The following is a 7,173-nucleotide window of genomic DNA, read 5'->3' as shown; positions in this document are numbered from 1 at the left end:
CGTACGATATACCGGTCTATTCAACTATCTCTTAATTTGATATACTGTTTTTTTTTCAACTATCTCTTGTGATTTACATGCCTATGCAACCATATCTTAATGTGGTGCTTGGTTAAACCATTCTGGGACTGAAAGTGGCTTTGTATTAGTCTGGGTTGAAGACCACATAATAATTCTGTGGCAATTTTTAAAATACCAACTATTCCAATACATTTCCGTTCTTATTCAGTGTAGACTAGACTAGACATGGCAAGCAGAAGAGAAACAAGAGAGAAGATGAGGAGGGAGAGATGAAAGAAGAAAAGTGAGAAGAGAGAGAAGAGGTAGGACAGATGAGAGAGATTAGAGGAGAGAGAAGAGGGGAGAGAAGAGGAGAAAGGAGACAAGAGAGGAAAGAGAAGAAGGGAGAGGAGAGACCGGAGGGAAGAGAGGAGAGAAGAGGTGAGAGAAAATATAAGAAGACAGGATAAGAGAAAGGAGTCAGAAGAGGAGAGAGAAGACAGGATACAGGAGAGGAGAGAAGATACGGGAGGAGAGAGGACATAGGAAGGAGAGAGAAGAGAAGATAAGAGAGAGGAGACAGGAGAGGAGAGAGCAGAGAAGATAAGACAGAGGAGACAGGAGAGGAGAGAAGACAGGAGAGGAGAGAGCAGAGAAGATAAGAGAGAGGATACAGGAGAGGAGAGAGGACACAGGGGAGGAGAGAGAAGAGAAGATAGGAGAGAGGAGACAGGAGAGGAGAGAGGACACAGGGGAGGAGAGAGAAGAGAAGATAGGAGAGAGGAGACAGGAGAGGAGAGAGGACACAGGGGAGGAGAGAGAAGAGAAGATAGGAGAGAGGGGACAGGAGAGGAGAGAGGACACAGGGGAGGAGAGAGAAGAGAAGATAAGAGGGAGGAGACAGGAGAGGAGAGGAGACAGGAGAGGAGAGAAGACAGGAGAGGAGAGAGTAGACCTCTTTGTTCAACCAGTGAAGCACAACACTCCCATCTGGTGTTACTGAAAAAGAACAAAGGAGGAGATGAGGGGAAAAGAGGGGAAAAGAAGAGAGATGTACTGTACAAGCAGAATTTCGCAACAGTAATGTTCTCTCTCATTCCTAAACTCTCCCCCATTCTACATGTGTTCCTCACTCTCTCCCCCACTCTACATGTGTTCCTCACTCTCTCCCCCACTCTACATGTGTCTCTCACTCTCTCCCCCACCAAATCTTCTGACTGTATTATTTCTTCCTCCCCTCACCAACTCTACCCCACTCTGCCTGTTTTTGTCTCTCTTACTCATTTCAAATGAAATGTATTCATCACGGGAAAAACATTTTGCATTGCCAAATGCCATAACATGAAATAGATAATAATGAAACGAGAAATGAAAATAAAATATGTAACAAAAATAAAGACTCAAAAGGGGCATTTCAAAAGTTGTAGCATTAGCTATGTGCAGTGTTTTGTACTAGGTTGAAAAATGGAAGCTCATTCATACACGTATAGATGAATGTATGTTGTATTTACATTGGTGTTTATGCACCACTGGCTTTTCTTGTGGCAACTGGTCATTGGTTTCCACCTTATTCTGAAAAGCAATTTGCCCATAGCAAAGTCATGGTTACTGATTTTGGAAACAAAGGCAATACTTACTTTGGTCACAGAGGTCAGGTTTTCCCAATGTTTGATTTAATGTTGTGTCATAGAGATTAGGTTTTCCCTGTGTTTGATTTAATGTTGGGTCACAGAGGTCAGGTGTTCCCAATGTTTGATTTAATGTTGTGTCATAGAGATTAGGTTTTCCCTGTGTTTGATTTAATGTTGGGTCACAGAGGTCAGGTGTTCCCAATGTTTGATTTAATGTTGTGTCATAGAGATTAGGTTTTCCCTGTGTTTGATTTAATGTTGGGTCACAGAGGTCAGGTGTTCCCAATGTTTGATTTAATGTTGTGTCATAGAGATTAGGTTTTCCCTGTGTTTGATTTAATGTTGGGTCACAGAGGCCAGGTTTTCCCTGTGTTTGATTTAATGTTGGAATTCAGAGGTCAGGTATTCCCAGTGCTTGATTTAATGTTGGGTCACAGAGGTCAGGTATTTTCAGTGCTTGACATTATTTGAGCACTTTATGTAGGGCACAATGTCTCAATTTTGGGCCTCAATGTTTTGATTATCACATATTTTAATGTGTGTTTGGTAAGTGGACCCAAGACAGTACACCCACAGAGGACTATGGGATCTAGAACGAAAGGAAATTGTCTTCCAGATCTTAAGAGGGATGTCAATATGTACAGTATGAGTAGAAAGCACTGTGGTTGTTGTGTGAATTTGAATGTCTTGATGAGCAATGACCCTGAAAGGTCTTCTACTCTTATAATCTCCACCTAAAGGTCTTATGAAATATTTGATTGATTGAATTTATATTGTTGTGAAAGTTAACCCCAATTAAATTTTTCATTAATGAACATAGCAAACTCTAATACCAGGTTGACTCATCCTTTTTTATCAACTAAACATAACGACTGTTTGTGTTTTGTTCCGTTTCTTTGTCAATTAGTGTGTGCAGCGTGAATATGTAATCTGATATTTGATAAAAGCCAATTTAAAATGTTCTCAGGACATTGTTTTCACTGGGGAAAAGCAGTAGTCTGCTGTTCATGATACTGCAGAGGATTATCCTGAGGTGGAAACATCCCACAGTGGTTATCAAGGTTGAATGTTTATCCGCTTTCATCTCTCTCCCTCTCTTTCTCTCATCCTGTCCCTCCCCGTCTTTCCCTCTCCCCTTACTTCTTCCTTTTCTTTCCGTCTTCTGTCTCTCTCTTTGCCCATACCTCCGTGATGTGGAGCTAGCTGTAGATATAACACTTCAGTGATGTGAAGCTAGCTGTAGATAAAACCCTTCAGTGATGTGGAGCTAGCTGTAGATAAAACACTTCAGTGATGTGGAGCTAGCTGTAGATAAAACACTTCAGTGTTGTGGAGCTAGCTGTAGATAAAACACTTCAGTGATGTGGAGCTAGCTGTAGATAAAACACGTCAGTGATGTGGAGCTAGCTGTAGATAAAACACTTCAGTGATGTGGAGCTAGCTGTAGATAAAACACTTCAGTGATGTGGAGCTAGCTGTAGATAAAACACTTCAGTGATGTGGAGCTAGCTGTAGATAAAACACTTCAGTGATGTGGAGCTAGCTGTAGATAAAACACGTCAGTGATGTGGAGCTAGCTGTAGATAAAACACTTCAGTGATGTGGAGCTAGCTGTAGATAAAACACTTCAGTGTTGTGGAGCTAGCTGTAGATAAAACACTTCAGTGATGTGGAGCTAGCTGTAGATAAAACACTTCAGTGATGTGAAGCTAGCTGTAGATAAAACCCTTCAGTGATGTGGAGCTAGCTGTAGATAAAACACTTCAGTGATGTGGAGCTAGCTGTAGATAAAACCCTTCAGTGATGTGGAGCTAGCTGTAGATAAAACACTTCAGTGATGTGGAGCTAGCTGTAGATAAAACACTTCAGTGATGTGGAGCTAGCTGTAGATAAAACACTTCAGTGATGTGGAGCTTGCTGTCTTGCCAGGTAGGCTCTCATCGCCACTGGGATGCCCTCCCTCCAATGCCATCGGGGGGCGGAGTCACTGGCTCTGTTGAGCACTTGTGCAATTGGGCTGTACTCTGTTGGCAATACTCTGCCCTCATTCATGGTGGTTGCGGTTGGTGGGTGTCCCTTTGGTTGATGCTTGGCAATGTGGGTGGATTGATTTCCTGCCTGTTGGGCCCTGTCCAGGGCCTCCCCCAGATAGGGCCACAGTCACCGGACCCCCCTGTCTCAACCCCAAGGTCTTACGCTTCTATATTATTGTGCTGGGGGAGTAAGGTCTGTTCTCCTTCTCCACTATAAATCCTTGTAGATCTAAGAAATGCATTTTCTAAATTTTCCCTGTCTCCTGCCGTTTTAGGCTAGGGAGGAAATGAGGTCCTGGCCCACACTTGAGGATTATCTGGCTTGAAAGACCCGTTGCTGTCCCTGTCCAAAGTCCTCCTGATTGTGTTGCAGATCAAGACGATACCTGACAATTTCAGCTGCCACTGTGTTGACACCTCCCCCTCCCCTGTGTTGTCCCTATCCTTGTCCATCTGTTCATGCTTCCGACCTGGACTAAGTTTAAATAGACTTTGGACTCAGCCCACATACCTTTTATTAATTTTTACAATTTGTACTCTTAATATGTTCACCTGGCACAGCCAGATAAGGACTGGTCACCCCTCTGAACCTGGGTCCTCTCTAGGTTTCTTCCTAGCTGTAGATATAACACCTCAGTGATGTGTAGCTAGCTGTAGAAATAACACCTCATTTATGTGTAGCTAGCTGTAGATATAACACCTCAGTGATGTGTAGCTAGCTGTAGATATAACACCTCAGTGATCTGGAGCTAGCTGTAGATATAACACCTCAGTGATGTGTAGCTAGCTGTAGATATAACACCTCAGTGATCTGGAGCTAGCTGTAGATATAACACCTCAGTGATGTGTAGCTAGCTGTAGATATAACACCTCAGTGATGTGTAGCTAGCTGTAGATATAACACCTCCGCGATGTGGATCTAGCTGTAGATATAACACCTCTGTGATGTGTAGCTAGCTGTAGATATAACACCTCAGTGATGTGTAGCTAGCTGTAGATATAACACCTCAGTGATCTGGAGCTAGCTGTAGATATAACACCTCAGTGATGTGTAGCTAGCTGTAGATATAACACCTCAGTGATGTGTAGCTAGCTGTAGATATAACACCTCCGTGATGTGGAGCTAGCTGTAGATATAACACCTCAGTGATATGTAGCTAGCTGTAGATATAACACCTCAGTGATGTGTAGCTAGCTGTAGATATAACACCTCAGTGATGTGTAGCTAGCTGTAGATATAAAACCTCAGTGATTTGGAGCTAGCTGTAGATATAACACCACAGTGATGTGGAGCTTCATTGCTGGCTAGCTATTTCACTTTAGCAATGCGGTAATGCCTAAGTAATTAGCTATTGAATATTGATTTGCAGTATTGGCTGTTTTGATTAGAATACTAAGTTGATGTTTTTTTTTTCTTTCAATCTAGTCAGTCTTAAGTTACACACAGTACAGTAACATTTTATGTTGCTAGCTGGCTATTGTTAGCAAGCCAGCCCCTGTAACTCCTTAGTACTGTATTAGATTATCTCTGATATCTGTGCCATTGGTTCTAGCATCTATTATATTTATCCACCTGCAATGTGTATTTTGCAGCAAGCCTTTGCAAGAAAACAAAGCAAGCTGCTGGAGACATTAGGCCTAATTGTCAAAGAAATAAGCTATTAGGTCACATTGGTGCATGTTCTGTCCTACAGCCGGTTCTTCACTAACAATCATGACACTAACACACACACACACACACACACTTACAAGCTCACAAGCACAAACAGGACACACACATGAAACCTGGTGCATTACTTGACCTTGTAGCAGAGTCATTTCACATGGATGTAACATTGGGAGCATTCTGACATGAGTAATATACCTGCCAGACAGTGTTCTCTAAGAAACTTGGCCAGGTATTTTATAACCTCCAGATCATTCTGGGAAGTAATAACATATTTTTACTTGCACTTTGGGTTGTAGGCTGGGTATCCATATAATCACTTTGTGATTGGTCACCGTGGGTCATGTATGTGTTTCATGATTGGTCACCATGGGTCATGTATGTGTGTCCTGATTGGTCACCATGGGTCATGTATGTGTGTCATGATTGGTCACCATGGGTCATGTATGTGTATCATGATTGGTCACCGTGGGTCATGTATGTGTGTCATGATTGGTCACCGTGGTTCATGTATGTGTGTCATGATTGGTCACCGTGGGTCATGTATGTGTTTCATGATTGGTCACCGTGGGTCATGCATGTGTGTCATGATTGGTCACCGTGGGTCATGTATGTGTTTCATGATTGGTCACCGTGGGTCATGTATGTGTGTCATGATTGGTCACCATGGGTCATGTATGTGTGTCATGATTGGTCACCATGGGTCATGTATGTGTTTCATGATTGGTCATTGTGGGTCAAGTATGTGTGTCATGATTGGTCACCGTGGGTCATGTATGTGTGTCACGATTGGTCACCGTGGGTCATGTATGTGTTTCATGATTGGTCACCGTGGGTCATGTATGTGTGTCATGATTGGTCACCGTGGGTCATGTATGTGTGTCATGATTGGTCACCGTGGGTCATGTATGTGTGTCATGATTGGTCACCGTGGGTCATGTATGTGTGTCACGATTGGTCACCGTGGGTCATGTATGTGTGTCATGATTGGTCACCGTGGGTCATGTATGTGTGTCATGATTGGTCACCGTGGGTCATGTATGTGTGTCATGATTGGTCACCGTGGGTCATGTATGTGTTTCATGATTGGTCACCGTGGGTCATGTATGTGTGTCATGATTGGTCACCGTGGGTCATGTATGTGTGTCATGATTGGTCACCGTGGGTCATGTATGTGTGTCATGATTGGTCACCGTGGGTCATGTATGTTTGTCACGATTGGTCACCGTGGGTCATGTATGTGTGTCATGATTGGTCACCGTGGGTCATGTATGTGTGTCATGATTGGTCACCGTGGGTCATGTATGTGTGTCATGATTGGTCACCGTGGGTCATGTATGTGTTTCATGATTGGTCACCGTGGGTCATGTATGTGTGTCGTGATTGGTCACCGTGGGTCATGTATGTGTGTCATGATTGGTCACCATGGGTCATGTATGTGTGCCATGATTGGTCACCATGGGTCATGTATGTCTGTAAAACCACACGACTCAGGCAGCATGTTGGGCCTGTTTGATGAATTACCACAATATGTAATTAAATCAAGAAATTGATAGAAGGAAGTGCAGCATTACTCTGCTAATCATTAGCTCAGCTGCATTTTGACAAAAGAAAAGGTCACTGATGCTTACTGTGCCTGCTCTATATGGAATGTGTGTATGAGTATATCAGTGTGTGCATTACATTGAATGGACATGAGGGTCTGGGGCCGCAACTCTTTTAGCAGCAGAATAGTTACTAGCATTTGTGCTCTTCAATGAATATAAGGGCGACATTGACCGGGACAACTGTATCTCATGTCAGGTGAAGGTCTATTGTCACAGTACGTCCATGTCGTCCATAT

Source organism: Esox lucius, chromosome 17, assembly GCF_011004845.1.
Source record: "Esox lucius isolate fEsoLuc1 chromosome 17, fEsoLuc1.pri, whole genome shotgun sequence".
Lineage (NCBI taxonomy): Eukaryota > Metazoa > Chordata > Actinopteri > Esociformes > Esocidae > Esox > Esox lucius.
This window is presented reverse-complemented; position numbering follows the sequence as displayed.